Raw genomic sequence first — 26169 nt, forward strand, 5'->3', positions numbered from 1 at the left:
AGAGACCAAAGCAGGACAATGAGCTGGAGCCAATTAAATAATCATATCAAACATAGACAAAAACAACAGCATTTTGAAACCAAGTAAAAGTCTGCCTCAGAGAATCTCTCACAGGCATCTTGTTATCTGCATCCTTTCAGACACTCTACTAGGCATTGTAGATGACCCTAGAAGTAAAAATCATGCTCCTTTCCCTCTAGGAGGTTGCATCTTCGGTGGAAGGAAAAGTTCCACTTTTATACAATTTTATTTATTTATTTATAAAAATATATATATTTTATATATATATATGATAGTTCAGAAAAACAATACCTAAAATGGCAAAAGATAACACTAAAGACATTCCTGGGAGAGAGTGCAGGACTTCTCCAGTTCCTGTGCCTCAGGTCCACATGGTTGATCTGCTTTAGATGGGCTGCTTTCCAAGGAAACACTCAGCAGGTATTAACTCCCAATCATAGCATAGTCAAGTAGAAGCTTGGGTTTATCTGGCATTTATGACTGTCTGAAGCTTAAAATCCTTCCATTAACTTTTGTAGCCCCTGCCAACCTCCAAATATATTATATTGATTGGATTTCATAAAAAAATGTAAACCAGACTGTAGCCTCAGGTATCATGCCTGGAAAACAGCAAGATACTACTGGGCAAACACTTTAGGTCTAGGTCAGAAGTTGAGTCCTACCCAGTAGAAGGCAATCATTACCGTAAACTTAGAAAGACATTTACTCCCCTCTATTGTTAATCAACAAGCCATTGAGCATATACCCTGCTAAGAGTGGTTATGAGCAGAAGCCATGAGTTCAGATTTCAGGCAGGATCAATGGCTGAGAGGCCAGAAATAGAGCTGAGTCCCATCATGTGAAGATGGAGCTCTGAGGAGGGAAATAGTCTGCTGTCCACTTCAGTTTTATCCTATGCCTGCTGTGCTGATTATGGCCACAAGAACATCAGAGGCAAATTAATTCTGCTCCTGACTGGCTTGGAAAAAGAAGCTAGGATTTCACAACATCAGGTGAGAGTTTCCAGAGTTTCTAACACTGGTGAGAGTTTCACTTTTTTTCCCTTCATGGTATCCCCTTCTTAAGGCAAATAAAAAGTTGTCCAGTTGTACAAATGGCAACAAAACTCTAGCATTAGAAATACATGGAGAACTAAGGATTCCAGTTACTTTCCAAGTTCATCATATTTCTGTTGGTCCAAGATCACACTTGGAATCTCAGAAAATATCTCCACCAGAAACCCCATCATCTTTCACAAACTGCCTACTTGCAAGTTTGTCAGCCACAATACACTAAAGGAAAGTTTTATGAAAAGATCTGTTTCACTTAGCTTTTTAACCAAACAAGAAATTTGATATTATGAAATGGAGAAATCATACTCGCTTAAAGTTAATAGTGGCCTTATAATAAGCTATCCCCAGCATCATTCACAGCTGCTTGGATTAAAGACCTGTTGATTTGGGGATCTGCCATTTACTGACTACCTCTTCCCCAATAAGTCAATAATTTGCCGTCAGATGAGAATAATGATATTTTATGGTATGTTTCCTCTTATGTGCAAGTGCAGCCATTGCCAGTGCTGGTCTGAAGCCTCCTACTTACGAGTTACACCTTTGTTTCTTGTTGGAGCCATTGGCCCTCTGGCCTGATGGTTTTGCATATGACAGAGAGAGATTTATAGCTTCCTCCAACTCTCACCCACACCCTACCCAAAATACTGGGCATTCAACATTGGTACTGAAAGTATGGGAACTTCCTCTTTGACCTTGATTAGATACGGTTATAGACCGCATCTATCCTATTTGAAGTGAGCCAGTGCCTTATACCACAAGATACAGTCACTGAAGTCTCATAGCTGTACTGGAGATGTCAAAGATACCATCTATTATGCCATACCTCTTCTCGTGAAGTGAGTTGTGCTCCCATCACAACTTATGCATCATGACATAGCCCTTCGCCTTCCATATTGTGGTAAAGCTTATTAGAGCTAGAAGTGATCACCTGACCCAAGCTTGGCCAATCAAATTCTTTCTTATGGGAATTTGGAACTGGGACACAGAGCCTCTAGCCAATCTGTTCTGGGTACTTGAACATGTGGGTCACATAGTACACTTTCTATATTATAAGAGTAAATAACTCTAAAGAGAAAAAAGGAAATTGGTGGATACAAAGCTGAGATGCAATGCAAAATGCAAGAGATAGAGAAATAAACATTAACTGAACTTTGGCTCATGTTACACACTCAACGTGGGTCACCTGGGATGCTGTGTTCATTGTAGTCTTTCAAGCAGGCTAATGGGAAATTTATCTTGACACATGCTTTCCAGATCTCTGAGACAGGAAAAGGAAAGGTAGAAAATTACACACCAGCTCATTTCCACCCCAAAATGACAATGTCACATCTGCTTACATTTCATTAGCAATACCAAGTCACATAGCTCTAACTTCAAAGGGTGTGAGAAAACGAAATTCTACCATGTTCCCAGAGGGAAGAAAACTTTAATATGACTTCCATGCCATCCTTGGCTTTTTTCCCTCCAAATAAAAATATATAACCATCTTTTCTTGGCTTCCTGCTCTTCTCTGAAACTGTTCTTACCATGGTCACTAGTGACTGATATTTGTTAAATCCAATTAACACTTTTTAGTCCTTATTTTACCTTCTCTTCCACCTCTCTCTTTCTCTCTATTTGCTGCAATAAATTAACCCCTAACATCATTATTTTCTCCAGCTCAGGCTTCAGTGATACCACTGCTTCCCTCCAATATCCTTATCCATTCTTCCCCTTTCCCTTCTTATCACATCCACATGACCAAGCGCTCCCTATGGCCCACTAAAGTCTGTTCCTCATTACTCCTTAGTGAATTATACCACCATTCCCCAGTCACCAGCATCGAAGTCTGGATGTCATCTGCAGCATCCTCCTCTCCTTCCTCTGCCCTATATGTTGATGACCAGGTCCTTGCTACGACTTCTCATTTGGTTTACTTCCACAGTCTCCTAAAGGTTCTCCTTCCACCAGCATCAGCCCATGAGTTTTATTCTGCACAAATGATTAGGGTCATCTTTCCAAATATTATTATGTCACCCCCTTGCTTAAAGCTTTAATGGTTTCTAAATGCCTTAAACTATTGTCCAAAATCCTTCAAGTGCTTTATAAGGTCTTCAAGATGTGCCCATGATTACTTCACCAGTTATATTTATGGCCTTGGCCCTGTCCCTCTGAGTTATGCTCTGAATCACCTGTATTTCCCAGAACTGCCCCTGATGATTCAAATCTCCATGTCTTTGAGCAAGTGGTATTTAATAGACACCTTTCCTTCCTATTCAGGTTAACTCCTCTGAGACTTAGCTCACTTATCATTCCTTCCAAGTAGTTTTCTTTGATCCTCCCGGTCCTAATCAGAATCTCCCTGCCATGTGTTCTAAGAACAACTTGAGCTTACCTCAATCTCAATAGTAGGTTACCACAAATATGTTTTTCTAGTTAACATTTCATCTTTCTTCCCTACTAGGAGTTCCATAAGGAAAGACTCAGCTTTACTGACTTTTGTGTCCTCAGGGTCTAATACAGTGTCTGACACATAATAGAAGCTCAATAAATACCCATTAGGTGAAGTAATTAATCAATAAAGCCCTATATCCTTATGAACACCAAATTCTGAAACTGTGCTGGGGGGGTGGGGGCAGAAAGGAGGAAAAATGTGGCTTTTATATATATATATATATATATATATATATATATATATATATATACACACACACACACACACACACACACACACACATCGCCTTAGGCTAATATATGCAAATATGGCCTATATAATTACCTCTACAAAGTAATTACCCAGCAATGATGCCCTGTCCTGGATCTCTGGGTAGTTCATGCTTCACTTTGTCCTTCTGTGATAACTGCCTTGCTTTTGCCTTTGAGATTCAGTTTGAGGGACAAGTGACTTATCTTGTACTAAGAGTTCATATTCCTTAGAATTGTATGTTAACTTGTTTTTATAAACTAAACATATCTATTGAAGGCCCATGTGTTGGTTTCCCTGGAGATGCAAAATTCCTGCCCTCGAGGAGTTATAGCCTAAGCAGGGAGCTAAGTTCTCAGCTGAATGAAAAGAGCACTTACTGTAAAGAAACAGCATTGCAGAATAGGAAACACCTTGAGAGCTGAAGTCTGTACATCTCAATCTGAGTCTCAGCTCTTGCCTAATATCACAGAACATCTGACCAGCATTTACCTCTCTTTTCTATGACTTCACTTTCTTATTTGCAAAAAGTGTTAAATAATAAGATAATATTAAAAGATAAAACGTAGATTATGATAATAATAGTAATAATCTCTTATATGAAGTTTAATTGATATGAAAGTACTTTATAATAATAGCTATCATTTACTGCACACTTTACTACACAATCACTTAGATTCTTAATTTTACATTCACATTCTTAATTTTATCGAATTCATGTAACAAGCCAATGTAGCATTATAATCTCCTTGATACAGATGGAGAAATAGTGGTTCAGAGAGGTTAACTAACTCATCCTATATCACACAGCTGGAGACAGCAGACCAGGATTCTGGTCTGTATCACCCCAATCTGTATCACTCAAAGGCCAGGGATGCTAACCATTATATTACACTGCCTACTTTCAAACTGCCATGTAAATGTAATTTATGTACTCAGTTGTTCATATATAAGCACTATGATGAAGTAGAGCACATGCTATAAATGAAAGGTGCCAATTAACCAAATTGTTTAGATTTTTCCATCTGTACAATGAGTGAGTCGGATCACATTAAATGAGACACTGTATCAAGCACTCTGCACAGCAGAGAGTACAGTATTCAAAAATGCTAGCTAGATTATTGCTAAGTTTCTTTCTATAATTCTGTGACATTTCATTCACATACAATTTTTTCAGAGGGCCAGGGTAACAAAGCATGGGATTTATATCAGAAGATACAAACTTACAAACCAGGCACTTATTTATGGAGGCCCTGAAGGCATTGGTAGTTTGGGGGGACTGTAAGGAACTCATGTTCAGATAAGCCACCACAATTATCCAGGACGCTTGTTACCATTTTGCGGGTGCTGAGAATCTGCTCCCCACTTTTTTAAACAGCCCAGGCTCAGAATTCATTCTCCAGCTAATTAAAAGCACAGTGTGTTCATGTTTTTCCCAGTGGACTCAATGCTACAGGAAGAGAAATTTCATGTTTTGTTTATCTAGTAGGAAGAGGATAGTGGAATTGGCCGGGTGTGACCACCCTATTCCAAGAGCACCAAAGTATTTTTTTTTTTAAACCAGCTTTGAAATTCTCATTTGTTGTAGACTGTTGGCCACCACCACCCTTCTTGTGTAATAAGCTCAGCTTATGAGCTAAAACAAAGCAGTCAGAGATAAACAAGCATTGTTGTCCACTCAGAGAGCCAGATAGACCAGAAGACAAGAATCCAAGGAGTAAGCCAAGATTTTAGGGCCTGATATGCATCAAAATCTAGGGCATACAGAAGGAGTCATGATTAAAGTTAATGCTATCTAGAAAGAGTCTGAAAAGACAGGAGTTAAAACATCATACAGGGTTTCTTTCAAACACAAGCCTAGTTAACCCTCAGAACCTTGGGGACATAGGTATGATTAAACTCAGTTTATACATGGAGAAACTGAGCTTCAGGGAATTCAAGTGACTTGTCAGAGGTTACAAAATTAGTAAGAGATTTAGGGGAAAGGAGATAGATAATTAAAAGTAAACAACTATTATGTGAATTTTTTAAAAAAATTTAAACAAAGTGATATGAGAGAGTAATCAGAGGTAAGGCTAATATTAGCTAGATGGAGTATACATTAGATATACCATTGAATAACAAATTACTACAAACTTGGCAGCCTAAAAAAATCACATTTATTATCTCAGTTAATAAGGAAATTCTCTAGCAAAACAGATTCTTAAATAATGTAGCATAATCATGCAAGTCATAGTCCACTCCTTTTGCCACATCCTATTGGTTAGAAGCAAGTCACAAGTCCATCCATACTCAGAGCAGGGGAATGGACAAAAGCATGAACATCAGCAAGCAGGAATCATGAAGACCATCTGAGAATCTCAAAGTTTAAAGATTCTATCCAATAATTTTACATAGCCTTAATTTCACAGGTATGTAACTATGCCTACTAGTCTAGGCATAGTTCTACAATATATGCATAAAATGGACACATCTATGCAATATAAGAGAAAACAATATTCTGTTATTGGTTGCCCTATGTATCCTTTTATTTATGTATTTTTCATTTTTTTGCAGGCTATTTTGAGATGAAATAGAGCATCCTGAAGGGCATTCTGTTATACCAATGCTAGGATCAACTTTTTCTTTTGCTCTTGTAGAATTTTGCTGATTTCACTATTTTAATAGAATCATGAGAGAATACTGGTTCCACAGTTCTGGCCCCTCCTCTAGAATTATGCTGGCAAACAAACTTCTAAATATTAATTTCTAAATCATGTTAGAATTTTTAAATACCAACCAATGTATATAAATTATTGCAGCCTCATAATAATCTGAGCACATATAATGGCTGCTTCATTTTTTAATCTAAATTTTGCATAAATCAAGCTTATGTGGTAATATAACAGCTTCTGAGAGGAAGTGTCAATTCTATAAGTAACTGAAACCCTCAAGGTCACATACACACCTCTGCAACTGAGGGAGTCCCTAGTCTAATACCTACTATTCTCTTATTACCCTCAGATAATTTGATAATTAAATTATTTGAATGGTATCCCAAAGAACTACAAATCTCCAAGGAAAGATTTTCATTCCAATAAGTGCATTCTAAAGAATATTGCTTATAAAGATGTTAAAAAAATAAAAATAAATAATATTGCTTAGACAAAAAAATAGATTTATAAAGGGAACTTGGAATTTTTAAAATACCACTGCATTGATTTTCTTCAAATTTCCTGGGTGCAGAAATAATCTTTTACTGGAAGAAAACTGTCACTTTGTTGAGAATTTAACAGAGAAAGCCTATGATCTGAGATTAGATTAGCATTAAGATCTAACCCCAAACTTTCTGCACTTGCTTAGTTTCTTTTTTTATAATTTTTATTATTATATTTTTATATTTATATATATTATATATATTTTTATATTTTATTATTATATTTTTAATATAATTTTTAAATAATTTTTGGATAATCCCCACCATAGGATTTTTGTAAGAATTTATGACCTCAGTCAGAAGGGCACAGAGATGTTTCTGGAAGTAACATCACAATGGCTGCCCAAGAAGAACCCCAAGTTCAGTTCAAACTTGTATTGGTTGGTGATGGTGGTACTGGAAAAACTACTGATACATTCGTGAAACGTCATCTGACTAGTGAATCTGAGAAGTATATAGCTACCTTGAGTGTTGAGGTCCATCCCCCTGTGTTCCATACCAACAAAGGACGTGTTAAGTTCAATGTATGGGATACAGCTGGTCAGAAGAAATTTGATGGACTGAGAGAAGGTTATTATATCCAAGCTCAGTGTGCCATTATAATGTTTGATGTAACATCGAGAGTTACTTACAAGAACGTGCCTAACTGGCATAGAGATCCGGTACGAGTGTGTGAAAACACCCCCATCATGTTGTATGGTAACAAAGTGGATATTAAGGACAGCAAGGTTAAGGCAAAGTCAATTGTCTTCACCGAAAGAAGAATCTTCAGTACTATGACATTTCTGCCAAAAGTAACTACAACTTTGAAAAGCCCTTCCTCTGGCTTGCTATAAAACTGATCAGAGATCCTAACTTGGAGTTCATCGCCATGCCTGCTCTCACCCCACCACAGGTGGTCATGGATCCAGCCTTGGCAATGCAGTATAAGCATGATCTAGAGGCTGCTCAGACAACTGTTCTCCCAGATGAAGATGATGACACGTGAGAAAGTGAAGCTGGAGCCCAGAGTCAGAAGTCTAGTCTTATAGGCAACTGTCCTGTGATGTCAGTGGTGCAGCGTGTTTGCCACTTTATTATATAGCTAAGCAGAACATGTGCTTAATCTTTGGGATGCTAAAGGAGATGAATGGGCTTTGGAGTGAATGTGGCAGTTAAAAAAAAAAAGAACCTTCAATTTTTGGACCTGCATATTTAGCTGTTTTGCAACACAGTTGTTTCCTCCCTGAGTTTCAAATATAAGACTGTTACAGTCACATCACTATACTCAGTGGTAGAATCTTGTTTTTTACCGTCATTCCCATTCCTTTTCATTTAGAATCAGAATAAAGTTGTATTTCAAATTAAAAAAAGAATTTATGAGATTTTCATGAGAATTAAATAGTAAATATAAATGTAACAAATATAACAAATAAATGTAATAAAAATAATCAACAAATATAAAGTATATAAGATTGTGACTGGTACCACCTAAGATTTTTTAAATCTGTAATTATAGTTCTTCATAGCTTGAAGCTGGATAGGAATAGACAGAAAGCCCTGCAGATGAGGTTTTGTCTATTTAACTGGTTGTTATCTTCAACTCTAATTAGCAATTTCTCTGACTCTCTCTTACCTGGCCTAGCTACACCCATGACTTGATTCCTTTTTCTCCTGCCTTTCACGATTTCTGATAACCCTTTCCACCACTGCTCACCCTTCTCTCTATTCCCACTCCCAACACACCCAAGGAAAGCTTTTCTCATCTGGCCTCAGCCATGCTCACTTGGAAAGCCCTCTGCTGCCCCCCCATCAGTCTTTGTGAGGGAATGCCCACAACCTCCAGATAAATTCTCTCCCTCCCAATAAACCGTGAATATTTGCTTTGCATTGAGTTCCAGTAAAAGGAAAGTTAATCTGAATTTTACAGTAGCAAAAATATAGAAAACCTATTGTGTTTTATGAATTTTTATGGGTAGACAGTGCCATTTTATCCTGAAATACGTTTTTCAGGTAGTAGCAGAGAGTGGAAGAGAGACTCCTAATTCAAGCAAACCCTTTAATTACAAAGAAGTCAGGGCCTTTTGATGAATTCCAAGAACATATTCTAGAATGGCCTTGGATCTATTTGAGCTGCTATAACAAAATATAAAATACCATAGCCTAGGTGGCCTAAACAACAGACATTTCTCATAGCTCTGAGAAACTGGGAAGAAGATCAGGGTGGCAGCAGTTTTGGTGTCTAATGGGAGCCCACTTCTTGGTTCATAGACAACCATCTTCTCATTATATCCTCACATGGTTGATGGGGGTCTCTTTTATAAGGACACGAATTCCATTCATGAGGGCTCTATCCTCATAACCTAATCACCTCCCCAAAGCCTCACTTCCAAGTACCATCACACTAGGGATTAGGTTTCAACAAATGTACCTGGGGGGACAAAAACATTAAGTCTATAGCACCTTTTGACTAAGTGAAATAATGATAAATCAGTATTATGTAAAGCCTGTTGAATTTGTAGCTCAGCCCTTCCCTCTGAAAAAGAGACAAAAGAGAGAATGAGAGAAAATCATGCAGAACAGTGTTAAGAAATTTGAAATCAAACAGATCTGATGCTGATCTTCCTGAAAACCAGCAACTTAGGACAAGTTACTTAAACTCCCTATACTGGATTTTCCTCTAGTAAATGGAAATAATAATAATACCTACTTCATAGCATTATTTCAAGTATTAAATGTGATAATATATTGCATGGCCTTCATCATAGTGCCAGGACATAGCTCTGTTATTATTTTAAATGATCTTCAGGAATTTTTATCTGGCTTTTATGGAATCTGATGGGTGGGTAGAAACCACAGAAATTTATGGTTATATTGAGTAAGGCCTATCAGACACTGCTCTACCTAGAAGCTATAGTATCTGAACAAAGAGCAAATAATTCTGAAATGTTTTGAGATATTACCTTATAATACTCTATTTGGGTTTTAAATTTATTATTCATTTAAAACACTTGCTAAGGTAATGAAATGCCCTTAGTATAACAAACAGCATGATCTTTTTATTGTGATCATATCAGAATTTCTGGCTCCTTTATGAAGAAAGTGAACCAATTTTGAGACGGATGTTTTGTGGGAGTGTTTATTATGTTTACAAATATCTTAGTTATAAAGCAACAAATCCAGGAAACCTCTCTGAATAAGCAGGATGGCAGGGTTTATAAAGCTAATGTAGCGATTAGAGCCACACTAACAGAATTGGGAGAGGAACCAGTTAGAGTTAATGTGCATCAAGTGAGTTTTCCATCAAACTTCTGTCTCTTTATGCCAGATTCACTCACCTTTTTACCATTTCTATGCCAGGTGATTTTTTTTAAACGTTCAAATGGATATCATCCAGCACATACCTCAGGATATTTGCAGGACTGCTTTTTCCTCCCTTTATCCTTGTTCCCAGATTCCATACTCTTGGCTCCTCCCTGGAATCCCAGTCACTGGGCTCCTCTGTATTTCCTTTACCTGACTTTCACTTAACATTTGGTCTTTAACTTTTCTACCCGGTTGTAAATTTCATTTACAACCCAGGGTCTCAGGCCCTGTAACTCCTACTTTCACTCAAAACCAGACTGACTCAGCCCTCCTCTTCCTTCAGAGGAGCACAGATAACAATAAACTCAAGATGACATTATTAAATATTGTGTGACAGACAAGGACAGAAAGATTGCTGCAAATAATTCCTATGCAGTCATTACCCTTGTACCAGTAACTTTTAAAATTTACAGCAAACTACACAGTGTTACAGGGAACATGCCCAAGTTTAAGATGAATCCCCTGTCCTAGAGGAGTTAACTGTCTTCTTTGGGAGATTTGATATAAGCATAGAGAAGTTGAAAAAAAAATCCATACAGTATTTAACTAAGATTTCAAGACAACTGAAAATTTCTGCTTCTGGCCAGATGTACACACCAGCCTGAAACAAGAAAAATGACAAAATATTTTTAAAATTGTTTTCATGACATGGGATATCAGGCAATAAAGGACAGTGATCATTGAAAGACAGAAAACAAGTAAGGTGATATCTATAATTGCTCTAGTTTACTTCCTTAAGAAAGTTTCAAATCATGGTGCAGGTAGAGGGAATCTAAGCAGAGCAGAGTGTACCTTGTAACTTGAGGAGATAGAGGTAAAAGTCTGTGAAGAAGGTTCTTAGGACAGTGCACCAAAGAGAAGAAGGATATACAGAGAAAGAATTCCTAAGCTTGCAAAGGGACCCCTCAGTGTTCAGCTGAGTAATAATCAGCAAGTGTATGTGAGGAAACTTCCTGAAGCTGAGCAGAGTCACACAAAAGGATTAGAGGTGATAATGCCCAATACTCACACAAGGCCAGGTATAGTGTCTGTTCCCACCAGCCAAAATGAAAACCCTCATGATTCACTGAGTTTTGGGTAGACTACAAAGAGGGGTCTTGTATTATTAGTGGAGCAATTCTCCTTAGACTGAGCACTGCTATAGTTACACCTAACAAATCATAGGTAAATGCAAGATCTGAAGAAACCAAACCCTTCTAAATAACTTAAATGTATTCCACAACAAAATACAAGAATATTTATAGTAATAAAAAAGTATTTTTTCTGAATTAAAAAAAAATTATTTCTATAAACACCAAACAACATAGCATTTACAACAGATGGAATCCAGTAACAAATTACCAGACCAAAAAAACAAGGAAAATAAATTTTTTAATGTAATAAATCAAAAATGACTCAAAATTGATACATATGTCGAAATTAGAAAACAAGGACATTAAAACAGTTATTACAGCTATATAGCATACATTCAGAGATTTAAGTAGAGAGGAGAAAGAGAGAAAGAGATATGAAGCAAAAACTGATTGAACTTCCAGGAGAAACAGAAAATCCCACAATTACAGTTGGATATTTCAACCCCTCTTCCAATAATTTATACAACAAATAGACACAAAATAAGTGAAGATTTTAAAGATTTGAATAACACCATTAGCCAACTTGACCTAACTAACTAACATTTACTGAATACTTCACCAAACAACAGTAGGATACACATTCAAGTGCACACTGAACTTTTACCTATATAGACGATATTCTGGGCCACAAAATAAGTCTCAATAACTGGAAGAGGATCCAAGTCATAAAAAGTATGTTGTTTTAATCACAATGTAATTAAATGTAATTAAATTAGGAATCAATAATAGATTGATAAAGAGCTTAAGAAAATCCCAAGCTAGCTGGAAACTAAAAAACACATTTCTGAATATCCTATGGATCAAAACAGAAATCAAAGAGGATATTAGAAAGTATTTTAAATTGGATCAAAATGAAAACACAACATATCAACATCTCAAAATTTGTGGTACATTGATTAGTAGGAAATCATGGCACTAAACACCTATTTTAGAAAAGATGGAATGGAGTCAAATCAATGACTTAAAGTTCCACCTTAAGCATCGAGAAAAACAAGAACTCAAAGTAATTAAACTCAAAGTAACTAGAAAGAAAGCAATAATAAATATCAAAGTAAAAATTAATGAAATAGAAAAAAAGGGAAAAAATAGAAAAATGAAACTGAACCAAAAACTGGTTCTTCGAGATTAAATTGGTAAACCTCTAGTCAAACAAACTGGGGCAAAAAAAGACAAATTAACAGCATCGAATGAAAGAAGTAACAACACTATAGATTCTACAGATATTAAAGAACAAATATGAAAAACTTTATGCCTTGAAACACACAAACTACTAAATCTCACACAAGAAGAAACAGATATCCTGAGTACTCTACTATACCTATTAAAGAAACCAAATTTGTAGCTAATACCTTTCAACAAAATAAACTCCAAGCCCAGATGACTTCAATGGTTATTTCTACCATATTTTTAAGGAAGAAATAATATCAATTCTATAAACACCCTTCCATAAAATTGAAGAAGAGGGAATCCATTCCACCTCATTCTATGAGGCCACTGTTAGTCTGATACCAAAACATAACAAAGTCATTACAAGAAAAGAAAACTAATGACCAATATCCCTCATGAATACTAGTGCAAATATTCTATAATAAATAAAAATTTAATAACATACAACAATATACAGAAAGGATAATATATCATTACCAAATGGGATTTATCTCAGGGATGAAAGGTTAGTTTGACAATCAAAATATGAATCAATATAAATTTTTTTTAAGAATCAATATAATTCATTATTTTAACCAAAAAATACATGATTATCTTAATAGATGAAGAAAAAGCATTTCCTAAAATCCAACAACCATTCCTGATTAAAAAAAAAAAAAAACTCTCAGCAAATTGCAATAGAAGGCGACTTTCTGAGTCCAAATAAAGGACGTCTATCAAAAATTTAGAGCTAGGGCTTCCCTGGTGGCGCAGTGGTTGAGAGCCCGCCTGCCGATGCAGGGGACATGGGTTCGTGCCCCGGTCCGGGAAGATTCCACATGCCGCGGAGCGGCTGGGCCCGTGAGCCATGGCCGCTGAGCCTGCGCGTCCGGAGCCTGTCCTCCTCAAGGGAAGAGGCCACAACAGTGAGAGGCCCGCGTACCGCAAAACAAAACAAAACAACTTAGAGCTAATAAACTTAATAGGGATAAAACAGACTCTTTCCAAATATCAGGAAAAATACAAGAAAGACCACTCTCATCACTTCTCTAATACATTGTACTTAAGGTTCTATTTACTATCATAAGGTAAGAAAAAGAAGCAAAATGAATGCAGATTGGAAAGGAAGAAGTAAAACCCAGTACCTGTGAATGTGATCTTATTTGGAAATAGGGCCTTTGCAGATGTAATCAAGCTAGGATGAGGTCAAACTGGACTAGGGCAGGCCCTCGTTCAGTGACTGTGACCCTTATAATGAGAGGGAAATCAGGACACAGACACACAGGAAAGAAGGACATGTGAAATGGAGGCAGAAATCAGAGTAATGCACCTCCAAGCTAAGGCACACCAGAGACGGCCAGCAACTGCCACCTGTGTGTAGCATGATTTCTGTAGTTACTCAAAGGGTAAATCTGAAATTCAAAGAGCAGAAAATCAATAGAGATTTATTGATACTCACTATATGCCAGGCACTTTACACACTATATCATTTAATTTTCTTAATGATCCAATGAAGGGATATAATCATCTCTGTTTTACAGACAAGGAAACCAAACCTCAAAGGAATTAAGTAATGTACATGAATGAGGAGAAGAATTTGGACTCAAACACAAGTCTGTCAGGCTCTAGACTATTCCGTTTCTAATCACAAAACACTATATTGAATTCTTCTGATTCCTGTGCACCCATTTAAATATACCTGTACATTTTGAGAGGATGGGAGAAGTGGAGGAGGATAAACTGCTCGTTAAATAAATGCTCATTGATTCCCATCATTCATTTATGACAGAAGTTTGATCAGACAACTGTTTATAAAGCCCAGGCAAAGTGCCCTGTACCAAGCTCTCATAGCAATATATATTTATTATAAAGCTAAAGACAAAGAATTTTTGAGTTATGAGGAACTACATGCATCTTTAGTACAATGACTTATTTTATACCTAAGGGGTAGAAGAAAGTCCCCAGACGATGAAATTACCTGCCCAAACTCAACAGAGACAGCTCAAGTCTCTTGACTCCTGCTCTACACTGTATTCATTAATGGACATCTGGCAGAATTCCGGAAAAGGAGGAGTCCAAAGGGATGTAAAACATTTTCATCACTCTTCAACCCCCACATATGTGAAAGGAAAATAAACAAATAAGAAAAATATTACATGATAGAAAATTAAGAATAAAAAACCTTAAGGATAAAATATTATAATTTACTTGTTTTCAGGAGGATGCATCAAGTCTTTTGTAGTCCTGTTTTGTATCCATCTTTTCATTCAACAAAACAAATAAACATGATATATGCAAAACAGAGATTCTCAATATATCCATTCAACAAAGACATAGCTATCATGTTATATATATTGTTTTTCCACTGATAACTCTATTAACAACCACCTCAAAATGGATTAAAGACTTAAACATAAGCCTTGAAACCATAAAACTCCTGAAAGAAAACATAGGGAAAAAGCTTCTTGACATCAGCCTTGGCAATGAATTCTTGGATATAACATCAAAAGCACAAGCAACAAAAGCAAAAATAGACAAGGGGGATTACACCAAAGTGAAAAGCTTCTGAAAAGCAAAGGAAACAATCAACAAATTAATAGGTAACCAACGGAATGGGAGAAAATATTTGCAAGTCATGTGTCTAATAAAGAATTATTATCCAAAATTTGCAAGGAACTCTTACAACTCAATAGCAAAATAATTAATTAATTAAACCAATCTAAAAAAGGGCAAAGGAGCTGAACAGACATGTCTCCAAAGAAGACATACAGATGGCCAACAGGTATATGAAAAGGTGCTCGCCATCACTCATATCACTAATCACAGGGAAATGCAAGTCAAACCCATAATGAGGTACCACCTCACAATTGTTACGATGGGTATTGTCAACAAAACAAAACAAAAGTATTGGTGAAAATATGAAGAAAAAGGGACTCTCATATACTGTTGGTGAGAATGTAAATTGGTGCAGTCACTATAGAAAATAGTACGGAGGTTCCTCAAAAAAATTAAAAAGAGAACTACCATATGATCCAGAGATCTCATTTCTAGGTATATATTCAAAGGAATTGAAATTAAGATCTTGAAGAGATATCTGCATTCCTATGTTAGTTTGCAGCATTATTCAGAATAGCCAAGACATGGAGGCAAATCGAATGTCCATTGACAGATAAATGGACAGAGAAAAATGTGCATACACACAAAAAAGAGGGCTAACAATAAAAGAAATCATACTCTTTGCAACAGCATAGATGAACCTGGAGGACATTATGCTAAGTGAAATAAGCCAGACACAGACGGTCAAACACTACATGATCTCACTTATCTAAGGGATCTGAAATAGCCACACTCATAGAAGCAGAGAATAGAACAGTGGTTGCCAGGACTAGGGGGAGGAGCAAGCCAGGAGGTCAAAGGTTACAAAGTTTTAGTTATGCAAGATGAATGTCTTAGAGATCTACTACACAGACTATAGCTAAAAGTGCCCATAGTTAACAATACTTACAATTTTGAAGAGTGTAGAACTTTTGTCAAGTGTTCTTACAAAAATAATAATAATAATAAATAAAGAGGGGGGAGGAAACTTTTGAAGGTGATGGATATGTTTATGGCATAGATTGTGGTGATGGTTTCACAGGTATAGTCTCATCTCCAAATTCATTATGTAAAGCTTTCTGAAAGCTAATTATACATCAGTAAAGTGTTTTTTTAAAATAACAAGTATAAAGTAGTATGCTAAATAGTAACAGTAATAATAATGAATCTTTTGTGTTATTCTTTCTCCTGCCTCAGCAAAGTATTTTTGTTCTAAAAAAGAAAAAAAATTTTCTCTTACTACAAAAATAGGCTTTGTGTAATGAAAAGACCATTTGGCTGAGGCCAGAATACCCAGGTTGTAGATGGGGCTGAGTCAATACCTCTTCTGCTTTGGAAAAATCCCTAAAACTGCTGTGCATCTCTTTCCTGAGGAATTAACATGGTATTGTATGTCAATTATACTTCAAAAACAAACAAACTCATAGAGGAAGAGATCAGATCTGTACCTACCAGAGGCAGTGGGGTGGGGGAAGGGGAATTGGATAAAGGCAATCAAAAGGTACAAACTTATGCCTCTAAAGTAAATAAGTACTAGGGATGTAATATACAACATGATAAATATAATTAACACTGCTATATGCTATATCTGAAAACTGTTAAGAGGGTAAATCCTAAGTGTTCTCATCATGGGAAAAAATTTTTTTTTCTATTTCTTTAATTTTCTATCTGTATGAGATGATGGATATTGACTAAACTTGCAGTAATCGTTTCATGATATATATAAATCACATCGTTATGCTGTACACCTTAAACTTATAGAGTGCTCTATGATAATTATATCTCAATAAAAATGAAAGAAAAGAATTATCGTGGTTAATCCATAGATTAATGGATATCTACGGTGTCTTCTGGCTCTAAAATTCTAGTATTTTATAAAATACTATAAGATTCTCTCTGGCAAAAAAAGCAGCTAACATTATGTTGCAATAGTTCATTAATTATACACACACACACACAAACACACACACCATTGGAATATACTGGCATTTCTCTTTGAGCAATAGCAGAGAAATAATCCAGTATCCCAGCCCAGGGATGGAGGGAGAGGTGCTATCTGAGACGAACACAACTGTTTCTTATCTGGAATTTCAGCACCCACACATCACCTGACCACCTGCATATGTCCCCCTGCCCACTGATGACAATAACCGGAGGGAAAGAAGTCAACCCCTTCCCAAGATCCATCAATATCTCTTCAATTACTAATACTAGAAGTGTTCAGGTTGCTAACAGAGAAGGGGCAGTGCCCACCACCACCCCCAGTTCTGCAAAAAGGAATTAAGCAGAACCATATAAAGGCGCCCAAAGCAAGGACTGGACTCATGATGTCATCTCTTCTAGAAGCCCTGTCTCTGATTCCCTTTTTTGGTTTCACATCAATTGCTGACCTCAATAAGACTGTAGCCATGAAAGAAATGGGAGTATCTGCAAAGTTCCACACAGGTAGCCTAATAGCTGAGCCCCTACCTGCAGCTGACACTCACAGCCCCACTGCCATCACAAGTATCTTTGGGTTAAAATTAACAAAACTCCTGTTATCTAAAAGGATCTCACATTCTGTGAGATTTTCCTCCCAAATCTATGTGGATGGGACTGCCAGGGTGCATACAAAGAAAACCACTGTACCTAACTGGCACAACCCAAAGATGAATGTGGATAAAAGCTCGCTGGAAAAGGGCAGGATTCTAATAATCTCCTATTATTTGGGGATGCCTTGCCAGCTGGCAGAGCCAAATCTGGGCACGTTCTCATCTTTGGGATGCAGTGAGGTGAAAACAAAGGGATCAAACCGGATTTCAGATTCATTCAAATGAGCTGTTCAAGTTCAGCATTCCCAGACCTGCTGTGGGCCCCCTTCGGTTCACTGACCCAGGTCTAGTCCCTGCAAATGTAAAGGGAAGCTGGGCCAAGGTGAGAGACTGACGTACTGCCAGAGATAAAATATTCAAAATCAGAGCAGAAATGTCTGAAGATTTAACATACAAAACAATTCTACATATAGGAAAAATTTTATACAAAAGAGATTTATTGGAACATTAAAAAAAATCCCAAAATTAGAAATATTAATGTCCCAAAGCGATGGTTAATTAACCATGTGATATCCATCTCACAGAATATTATGAAGCCCTTAAAATTATTTACATTGAGTTTATAATAACACAGAAAATTCATGGATCAAAAAGAGATTCGGAATTGTAAATATACAACATTATGCCAAGCAAATGAAAGAATATATTGAAAAGTTAAAAACAAAATCTAGAAAGAAAAAATACTAGAATTACTAAATACTAAATTTAGAATACTAAAAATACTAAAATGCTAGAATTAACAGTGTTTTTCTTTGGTTGGTAGAACTCTGAGTGACTTTTTTCTTTGTTTCATTTTCCTTTATTTTCTGTTTAATAAAATATCTGTTGTCTCAATAATGGGAAAGAAATAAAAAGACTAAATGAAGTTTTCAACCAAGTTCTAAGCTAAAAACTAATTAAGCTTTACATTTTGGTATGTATTTTGAACAGGCCTACACATTACCAAGATGCCTGACTGGGATGATTTCTAAGGCTACAGCTCCTCCCTCAGCCACCTCCACCATGTCCCAACAATTCTGGGGAAGTTTAAGAAGTTCAGGTTGCTCTTCAAAGTACCAAGAGAATATTCAGTTACCTGGGGATACTTCGACCCTGCTGCTATGCCTTGGATTATAGACTGTGAGGGCTATAGAAATAGCTCTATCTGGTGAGGTGTGCTTTTTGATCAGACTGCTTTTAAGATCAGCCAATGGCTGGGCTGCAAGCATAGATAACCACAGCAGAATTGAAGGGAAAGAGTAGCAAGCTGTGTGAGTCCAGATGTACCTGCCTGCAGCTCATGTGGCTGACTTAATGAGCCACTACCAATACAAATGACTGAACCTCTCAGTTGCTTTTAATTTTGCACTATTGTATTATAGTGCAAACTTATAGTGCAACTTATTGGACTCAGCCAATAAGTTCCTGGTACTTAAACCAGATCTAATCTGGTAACTGAGCTAGCTAATAAAGAGTCTGTTTGAATTCACATGGTGACTCTACAGTTGAAAATATCCTGCAGGATAAGAAAGAGTAATCTAATCTAGTTTTTCTTACTATTTTTAGCTGGGTGGACTGTGATCTCTGATTACATTCAGGGTATGAGCGGCTTATTAGAGTTGCAAATAAAAGAAATCTATTTCAGTAAAATAGGTGAATTTATTATAAGGTTATAAAGATGTTTCATGGAAACAAGAGAAGCAGGCAGGTCTCAGGAACAAACTGGAAGCATAAACTAGAATCTATAGAAAACCTAGAAAGTCTTCCTCCTCACTTAGCTCTGCATCTCTCTGTACTACTGCCCCATTTATTATTTTTTTTTAATCTCTGCTTTTCCCGTTTACTAGCTATAAACCGGGTATCAACAGCCTTATTTACAGGTCCAGCCACCCAGAGAAAGACTCTCTCTCTCTCTCTCTCTCTCTCTCCCCCTGTCCCTGTTTCTATCTCTATCTGTATCTCTATCATCTTCTCTCCCCCAGATGTCTATAGATGGGACTCTGACTGACTGAACTTGGGTCTGGCGCTTACTCAAGACCATTCACCCGTTGCCAAGGGAAGTAAAGTCACTTTGCAAAAACAAGGCTTCTGAGAGCCCTGCCCCTATAACCGGGTAGACAGCAAGAGGCAGAGAGTGGCAGGAACAAAAGAAGAAAAAGTGTCCACCAAACATGTCATTCATGTTTCCTCATTAGTATTTCAACACAAGTCTGTATTCAAAAGGCTAAAAATTAAGTTTGATAATATATTAATAACAGCAAGAACATGAAGAATATTGTTCCTATGAAGCTGTCTGGATGAATTTTCTAGAGGCCAAAAAAAGATGACAGGAGAGAGTGGCAGAAGAAATATCAGTGAGTTACATCTATGTAACTGTAGATCTAAGACTAAAACAACTGTGGAGTTTTGCTGACAGAAAAGGATATTACAGTTCTTAATAGTATATAAGCAAAATGTTCAGAAGGAAGGTGAAATAAAGATGGCAGGTAATGTAAGGATGCTAACTTACTTTTAACACAGTTGGAGGTCAAAAACAGTTAAATCAGAAAAATCAATAATAGAAGAAGATTACCTGATAAAACCAAAAGTAAATATTAAGAAATATCATATAGTTAAAATTAGGAGGTGGAGAAGATGCAGGAGAGTAGAAAATCATACTAATTTTATAATTAATCATATTAGAAAATTATTAAATATTGTCTATAGAAAGAATTAAGACCATCATATAAAATTATAGCTTTATAGGAGACAAACACACAAAAAATAGACTTTTCTAATTACCAGAAGGAGCACAAACATAAAGTGGAAAAAGCAGAGCAAGCCATGAAATATTTTTTAAAGCTATAAAAATATAAAATAAAATATGACAAACTAAGATGAAACATATTTGTTATTTCAGTAAGAATTTTAAAAATTGTATTCATTTATTGAAAGAAAAATTTTTCCATATTTGATCACAAAGCAAAACCAAATATACACTATAAACATAAATCAAACCTGAAACATTAATTTAGAAAATTTTTAAATGAATTGATAAATTACTTTCTTACTATAAAAACAAGTCAGAAACTATGATCTAAGTATCACACTGATTGAATAAATGGCAAAAATCATAACATATGATGATAAAAGAAGAATGTTTTAAAAGAGTAAAGATTACAATGCTCAATAAAACTATAATAGTAGAAATATCTATATATTATAAAAGACAGTATCAATATTCACAAAAACTAGTGAATATTCAAGGAAGAAATAGAAGCATATTAAAAGCAGAAAATGAAGATACAGAGACTATGTTTTCTTTCAAGTATCCATGAAAAATTCCTGAAGCTATTAGGCCACAAAAAAATTCAATGAATTCAAGAAAGCAGAAATAGTCCAAATTCTCTGGGCATAATACAATAAAGTTAGAAATAAAAATAAAAACAGAAAGTTCATACAATCTGAAAATGAAAAAAAAAATAACCACTCTCTTTGAACATGTCAAAGAGAAAATTGAAACTGAAATTGCAGTATATTTTTATAGATTGCTATAAGAATATACCATACTAATATCTATAAGTTGTATCTCAGTCTTAGAAAAATATTTATAGGTTTACATATATATATATATATAGCAATTTCCTATAAGTAAATGAAATATGTTTATTGAATTACTGTAAATAAATTAAAACATACAGGCATATATATACATCTAACTCAAGAAATGAAACAAACTGAACAAAAAATAATAAATCTAAGGAGAGCATAAGAAAGAATTTAATAAAGAAAACACTGCATTCAATGGATCAGTAAAATAGTAGTAATACTAAAAAATCTAGAACTAATTTTTTTGAGAGAAACAATAAAACTGATAAAATAAAACATAATTGAGTGGCTAATAAAAGAGAAAACTCAAGTGAACAGCAAAATAAGAAATAAAGATCAGCAGACATTCCACTTCTCACTGAGAACAAGTAGAACATATGGATAAATTTTTTTTTTAATCTGTTTGACATCATTGAAGAGGTACCAAGACAAGATTCCTGACAGAAGGAAAAATCATTTAGGTGAGCCTTAAATTCTATGCTGTTTTTTACCCTCAAGGCACTTATCAATTCATAAGTGACACAAATGGACAGGGTGAAAAACCACAGAGGGACCAGTAGCTAAGAAGAGAAGCTGGGCAAAGTTTGTTTTGTTTCGTTTGAAGGTTTCCTTTTACTTAGACTCAATATACGGGAAAAATGACTTTAGTTAATACATAAAATACTCTGTAATTAAAGTTATCAGAGACTGCAAAACAACTATGAGTAGGTACAAAAATGAATATAAATTAACATTTAATTTCACAGTTTACAATGAATTAATTCTCTAATCTTAATTTTTCATTAATTTCACTAATTTCAGTATTTGCTTGTGCCTGTTTTTACTCATTTTAGAACAAAGATTTGATATTTTCTTGGACTATTGAGAAAACAGCTGGATTTCAGAGCTATTAATGCAGTCTGGACTTGAAGGACCAAGCTCTGAGAAGGTAAACATAGAGAAGTAAGCTCAACAATCAGACCCATTCTTCCCCACCAATAGCTAAGCTTCAGAAATTGAGAGGCAAAGAAGTCCAAGAGAAAGCAGTGCTAAGAAAATGAGAATTCAGGCAGTGTTACACACCTTATAGGGCTGGAAAGATAAAAATTGGAGTCCAAAAACAGCAGCAAACACATACAAAATGAAATTTATAACAAATGCCATTAAAATGTTTTGGCCTTAAAAGACAGCAAGTATATAGGTATCAATTTCACAAGAGATATACAGAAACTCTGCATAGAAAACAACAAAATATCAAAAGAAACTAAAGTAGACCTAATTAATGGACAGATAATGTTCATGAATTGAGAGACTCAATGTCATAACCATGTCAATTCTCCCCATGTTTATTTACAGTTTCAATGTGATCCCCAAAACATCTCAATAGGTTTCTTACTTTCACTGTGTGTAGAATCTGACAAATTGATTTAAAAATGAATATGGAAAAGGGCCAAAAATAGCCAAGACAATCTTAAAGAAAAACAATAAAACCGGAAGATTTATACTACCAAAAATCAATAATTATTATAAAGCTCTAATAATTAAGACAGAGTGTCTTAGTGTAATTATAGACAAAGTAGCAGAACAGAAATAGGATCCAGGAGTAGACCCTCAAATATATGATCAAACACATAATTAATGACAAAAGGTAACACCTTTAATGTGATGGAAAAATAAAAATCTCTTTAATAATGAAGCCAGGTATACTGGATATCCATATAAAAAAAAAATCCTTCCCTACCTTACACTATACACCCCAAAAATAGATCAATCCTAGATGAATTGCAGACCTAAATGTGAAAGGTATAATTTTAAAGCTTCTAGAAGACAATGCATATCAAAAGATTATTATAACTCATTATAACTCTTATGGCAGGCCACAGAATGTGTAAAGGTATTTGCTGTACATACATATTGCAAAGGACTACTGTGCAGAATTATAAAGGATTCCTACAAATCAATAAAAGAAAAAAATAGAAAATGGATTTTAAAAACTCAACCGCAGTTCTCAAAGGAGGATATCCAAATGGCCAGTAAGCATATGAAAAGATACTACATCACTAATCATCAGGGAAATACAAATCAAAACCACAATGACATATCACCTCACACCTTTCAGAATGACTATCCTTAAAAAGACCACAAATAACAAGCATTGGTAGGGACGTGAAGAACAGGAAACCCTCATACACTGCTGGTGGGAATGTAAATTGATGCAGCACTATGGAAAACAGTAGGGAGGTTTCTCCAAAAACTAAAAATAGAACTACCATATGACCCAGCAATTCCACTCCTGGGTATGTATCCAAAAAAAACAAAAACACTAATTTGAAAATATACGTGCATGCCAATGTTCATAGCAGCCTTATATACAATAGCAAAGATATGTAAGCAACCTAAGTGTCCATGAACAGATGAAAGGATAAAAAAGATGTGATATATAATTACAATGGAATATTACTCAGCCATAAAAAAGCGAAATTTTACACCAATGTGGATGGACCTAGAGAGTATGCTGCTTAGTGAAGTAAGTCAGACAAAGACAAGTACTCAGGGCTTCCCTGGTGGCACAGTGGTTGAGAATCCGCCTGCCAATGCAGAGGACACGGGTTCATGCCCCTGTCTAGAAAGATCCCACATGCCGAGGAGCAGCTGGGCCTGTCAGCCATGGCTGCTGAGCTGCGCATCTGGAGCCTGTGCTCCACAACGGGAGAGGCCACGACAGTGACAGGCCTGCGTACCACACACACACAAAAAAAACAAAGACAAGTACTCTATGTTATTACTTATATGTGTAATCTAAAAAATAAAACAAATGAATGTATATAACAAAATAGAAACAGACTCACAGATACACAGAACCAACTATTGGTTACCAGTGGAGAAAGGAAGGGCAGGAGAGGCAAGATAGGGCTATAGGATTAAAAGATACAAAATACTATGTATAATATACACTAATATGTATAAAATAGATAATTAATGAGAACCTGCTGTACAGCACAAGGAACTCCACTTCGCTGTACAGCAGAAACTAACACAACATTGTAAAATATCTATACCACAATTTTTTAAAAAAACAACTGGAAACCCTCAGATACACACACAAGAGCATGGATGTTCAGGCCAAAGCATGAAGGGTCTTGAATATGCAGCTAAGAAGTTGGACTTGGTGAGAAAGTCCACAGGGGACTGCTAATGCATTAAAACAGGGGACATATGTGATCTCAAAGTAGAGCAAGTCATCTATGCTGGGGGGGTTGAGTAATCAAGTGTTTGAAAAATAGCGAGAAAGATTTGGTGCAATTGCTCTCAGAAATATTCTAGAAAGTCTGTAAGAGATAAATAGGAGAGTAAGACACACTGAGGACATAGCTGAGAGGAGAGAGTGTGATGCTGCACAGACCTCATTCCAAAAATTGTCGTGGTTTTCTGAAACACAGCTTGGTTACCTAGCAGTGGAGAGGGCAGATAATGGGGTGATCCAACATTAGAGATTAGCAAGGTAACAGAAATGTTGAAACACTGAAATGACTCACCATGGGTCCTGGGGGACAAGCAAGGCAAGTGAAATCTACAAGGTGCTTATGAGCCAAACTGATACAGGAAGGAGGGGCTGAAGGACTAGATCTGAATACTGTGAAATATAACACAAGAGTCATGGTCACCTAAGTATGTCCTGAGTCCTAAGCCACACTTGAGTGGTGGAGTGCACAAAAACAATCTCTCCAAACACAATGCAGAAAATCAGACTGGACCAATAATGTTGATTGTATTTGGAGGAAGAGTTGTGATGGAGCATCCATAGACTGATAGAAGGTGATCCCTGTGGTTGGAATAGGTGGGTCTCCCCAGCCTCCTCCAATCAATCACCTGAGAGCCAGTTTGGTGCAAAACAAAACTAACAAAATAGAATTAGTTTTGCTTAGATTCAAAAAAGTGTACAGGTTTTCACTGCTAACATCATCATAATTCCTATAATTCTGAAGAGAAACATTAACTAAGCCAGCACAATAGCATATTATGCCATCTTTCTTTTATTTATGTAACCTGAATTAAAATTGAGCATTGATTTACTGATCATCTCTTTTATAAGCTGATTTCAGCTCATATATATATAAAGGGTATAGGAAACTGTCAGCAAAATGTACTAGTTTTATGAAAACACAGGATGAATACAATGTAAATCAAAATTATCATTCATTTCCAGCTAATGAGGTGCTTTATCTTCTTCAATAAATATATTATTTCATCAAAAAATACTATGTATAAAATAGATAAGCAACAAGAATATATTGTAAAGCACAGGGATTATAATCCATTTAAAGTCATTATAAAATAAAAATACTGAATGACTATGTTATACTTTTGAAACTAATATAATATTATAAACCAACTATACTACAATAAAATTTTTTTTAAAAAAAACAACATTCAGTGTTTGTGAGTGAATACAGAACAGTCACTTTCACACATTGCTGGTGCAAGTGTAAATCCCATGCAACCTTCATGAAGGGAAATCTGCCAAAATTTATTTTTTAAAATGCAGCAGTTCCACATCTAAAAATTTATTCTACACTTAAACTTGTACAGATTATTCTCTGCAACATTGCTAATGATAGAGAAAGACTGGAAACAATTTAAGCATCAATCAAAATTTATTGGTTAAATAAATTTCAGTACAGTAGAATAAGATGTATGCATAAAAATGAATGATAAAAGAATGATAAATACTGGTATGAAAACATCTTGAAGATACATTAACTGTAGAACAGCAAGACATAAAACTGTATATAGAGTATGCTACCATTTGTGTAAAAAAGTGGAGAAGTAATATTTATATGTAAAAATATTAATAAAATTG

At 35.7% G+C, this 26169-nt stretch overlaps 1 long non-coding RNA gene and 1 pseudogene across 1 annotated transcript in view; one reads left to right on the forward strand and one right to left on the reverse strand.

Annotated features, from left to right (window-relative positions):
* LOC136792092 (uncharacterized) overlaps window positions 1-26169 on the reverse strand; it is a 326865-nt gene that overhangs the window by 209903 nt on the left and 90793 nt on the right. The gene's annotated exons all lie outside the window — the stretch shown is intronic.
* Window positions 7249-7940, forward strand: LOC131765219 (GTP-binding nuclear protein Ran-like; annotated as a pseudogene).

The sequence above is a fragment of the Kogia breviceps genome, chromosome 11, assembly GCF_026419965.1.
Source record: "Kogia breviceps isolate mKogBre1 chromosome 11, mKogBre1 haplotype 1, whole genome shotgun sequence".
Taxonomy (NCBI): domain Eukaryota; kingdom Metazoa; phylum Chordata; class Mammalia; order Artiodactyla; family Physeteridae; genus Kogia; species Kogia breviceps.